Genomic DNA, 3,783 nt, shown 5'->3' with positions numbered 1-3,783 from the left:
TGTACAAATGCCAATTCGTAGACCTCGAGGAGTTCTCTGATCAGGGAATGACACCCCTCCTCCTAGTTTCTCAAGGGTATGTTTTTATCAAAAGAGAAGAAAATGTACAGGTTAGAGACGGAAGAGGATAGAGTCCTTCTTACTGCTTGTAATTTGCAAATTTCGAGCAGATGAGAACCTCTTAAAAGCTGAAGGATATTTAAGGGTTCACTATATTTTTAAAAGATAAACCTGATGGTTGTTATAAATTGATAACTTATTAACATAGTTTTTTAAAATGTGTCTACTCATCGGAAGGGATTCGCTCGGCGCTCAAGTGCCAATCGTTCACTTTGACTAGAAGAGTAGAAATACTAAATAAACGAACCCTGATGACGCCACGACTCATAAGAGCAGGTTGTCGCCCAGCTGAAGACTCATTCTAAATTCTAATTATCCTGAATCTATAAGCTAACTTACATACTGACATTGCTTAAATACTTAATCTTCAGAATTATTTATATCTTCTAACTACTTGCAATACTCGTACAATGGTTTACACCCATATTCAATAAACCGCCAAACTGCGTTAAGCCAGCGGGTATACATGTATTAAAGAGAAAGTACATTCTACAATCAATTAAATAGATGCGTGACTACTTAATCTTCATAAGTATGTAATTATATCTTCCAACTTTTTGCTGTACTCGTACGTCAGTTCACACCTATATGCGATAAACCGCCAAACTGCGTTTAGCCAGCCGGTATGTATGCATTAAACAACAAATCCGTTCTACAATCGATTAGATAGATGCGTAACTACTCAATCTTCATAAGTACTTATATCTTCCAACTAGTTGCTGTACTCGTACGCCAGTTCACATCTATATGCGATAAACCGCCAAACTGCGTTTAGCCAGCCGGTATACAAGCATTAAACAGCAAATCTATTCTACAATCAATTAAATAGATGCGTGACTACTTAATCTTCATAGGTATTTATATCTTTCAACTAATTGCTGTACTCGTATGCCAGTTCACACCTATATGCGATAAACTGCCAAACTATGTTTAGCCAGCCAGTATACCTATATTAAACAGGAACTCAAATCTACAATCAATTAAATGGATGTGTGACGATTAGCAAATTGTATGCTAGACTAATAAATAAAAATTGTGTGCTTCTGTGTGTACAGATAGTTGCAGCTCGATCACAGGTCTTGCTGTTATCGTCCTGTGCATCTTTCGTCACATGATTTATATAGAGAACTGTTATCGCTTCAGGCGTAAAAGTCTGGGCCTATCCTCTTATGAGCACTTTACAATTAACCGCCCTTGCTCCCTAATGATCGTGGATGGGAAGTCTTCAATGGAATCTTTCATATCCTGGTAGTCATGAACTTTGTGAATGATGCTATAGTCAAAACCAAGCGATACTCAATAAAGAGTGTTAAGTCTAAAATAAGTGAACTCAGTCAGAAGTGCCGTTATGAATGGCGCGTCTGCTGTATTTATTAATCACGTTCCTATATGGGACGAGACTTTCTCTAACAACGGCAGATTGTGAAAATCTCCGTATCTAAGATTATGGTCTCCTAGTTACTATATAATGAATATCTGATGAGTCATCATTCTTTCTCACTAACTTATATATTCCCCTATCTAGTCCAGTCCTCGGGTCCGCCCTTCAATAAAATCCTCTTAGGCCCGAGTCTCTGATTCGGTCCTAGATATTTCCCTTAGGTTCGGTCCTCTGGTCCGGTCCTAAATTCCTCTTGTCAGTCCGGTTCTCTGGTCCTGTCCTAAATTCCCGTCACGGTACTTTGTTCACAGCCCCGCCAGGTTGAGTGCTGGTATTTTTCAATGATTATTTAAGCCATAATTTTGTGATAATTTATGGATAAAAATATAACGGTAATATCCTACACGAACCGTGGAGTTATTGCATCGTTAGAATATCTTATTTATCAAATATTATATATGTCGTAAATAATTGTGGCTAAAATATCACCCAGGCAACTGTAAACAGACTAAAGTACCTGTTTTGTATTGAATTATCTATATATAAAATCCGTGTTGGAAATCTATCAAATGTAATAAAAATAAAATCATAAATAAACTATCCGCCCATTGGCCCTGACCTCCTCCAGCAATTACAGGAGTGCCACGATTTCCACGGTATCTGGACCCTCCACGAACACCTTGGATCTTTTTTCCAGCATGTAGAAGAACCACCGTACCCTCACCCGTCTCTGATACATCAACAGATATTCCCCATACCCCGGCTAATCACGCTGTTGAAGTACTACTTCCAAATTTCGGTTCAAACCGATCATCGCGCTTGTTGGTCTCGCCTATGATACTTCCGACTCAGGCCAGACAGCACATACCCCCCCATCCTTGCTCCTCGACCGAATTATGACGGATAACCTGGTCCTACTCGGTATTTCGTACTCTGCACTAACCCATTCCACGGCACTCCACGGCGCAGACTCGATCCGTACCACAGAGGTGGGTACGCTACTTAGTAGGTCAGCAAGCGAATACATGACACATTCGATGGTATCAGTGTTTTGTCAGCACCGGTCCGAAATGACTCAGCGCATATCCTCCATCGTCGACTCACTTGGCCCAAGCTTCAAACGGGAATTTACTGACCACTTCTTCCCATCGATCTTTCCCGAACCACTACAACGGCTATGAGAGCCATACCATATGTCTTCATACATTGTAACATTCGTACTTTGTAGCTTATCTTTTTTCTTGAAATAAATAATATTATCCCTAGTATTTTTATTTTATATATCAAACCCATGGTCGTAAATATCCACTCTGTCGTTTTATTCTTATTTTTATACCTTATACGTATACATATTTAACAGTATATTTATTACATTACGACCCATATTTCCAACTATTATCGATAATTGGTTTAAATTGGTCACTATTTATAATAGCCTCTGTGTCTCGCACAACGTATTGTCGTGCACTATATATATATCCTAATTTGGCACGTGTCTCGCGTCTGACTATGTGTTGCTTGTTGTCGAATCCGTAAAACGTTTAAACAATACGTTATAGTATTCAAACTCTGTGTATATATGTATTTCGTTTAACGTTTTGTAAACGCTATGTCAACCTTTGGTGCCTTTTGTATTCTATTGTCTAAGTAGTATCAAACCACTGTGAAGCAAACTGTGTAAACCACCTAAATGTTCTCGTCGTTTGTGTGTGTATGGTTCATTAATTCCTGCATAAAGAAGAGTATCTGGGGCCTTATTCCTGATACCGTGATTTGCAAGTTCGTGAAGTGGATAACCTGTCGTGTACCACCGCTATATTACAACCAAGGTATCTGTCTTTCTGTATCAGTGTGTGTATAACGTTGTTAAGTGTGTAGATCTTTTATTACAAGATCGATTTCGCTCGTATGTTGTGAATGTAATGAAATCGCTTTCGATTCATCAATGTCTAACGTTCCAACGATATATTATATGTATTATCCTATTGTCTTGCGTTGTATTTGGCGTGTATACATACTTGGGAGTGTCTATATAATTGTGAAATCTTTAAATCGATTTAAATTAATATTTGTAATGGTATAGTATTATAGATGTGTATTTGCTTTAATATCTGTCTACGTACGTCTCTACCCCCATTCATATATTAAAACTATTATACCGTGTGAATGTGTATGACATATCGTGTTGTAGTGATTAAAATTCCGAAAATTGTTGAATTAAATTCCTTGCATGACATTTGTATTGTTATATGATGTCATATCCTACGTATAGTGTTGTTATG

The sequence above is a fragment of the Sphaeroforma arctica genome, assembly GCF_001186125.1.
Source record: "Sphaeroforma arctica JP610 unplaced genomic scaffold supercont1.162, whole genome shotgun sequence".
In the NCBI taxonomy this organism is placed as follows: Eukaryota; class Ichthyosporea; order Ichthyophonida; genus Sphaeroforma; species Sphaeroforma arctica.
Note: the sequence above shows the minus strand (reverse complement) of the source record.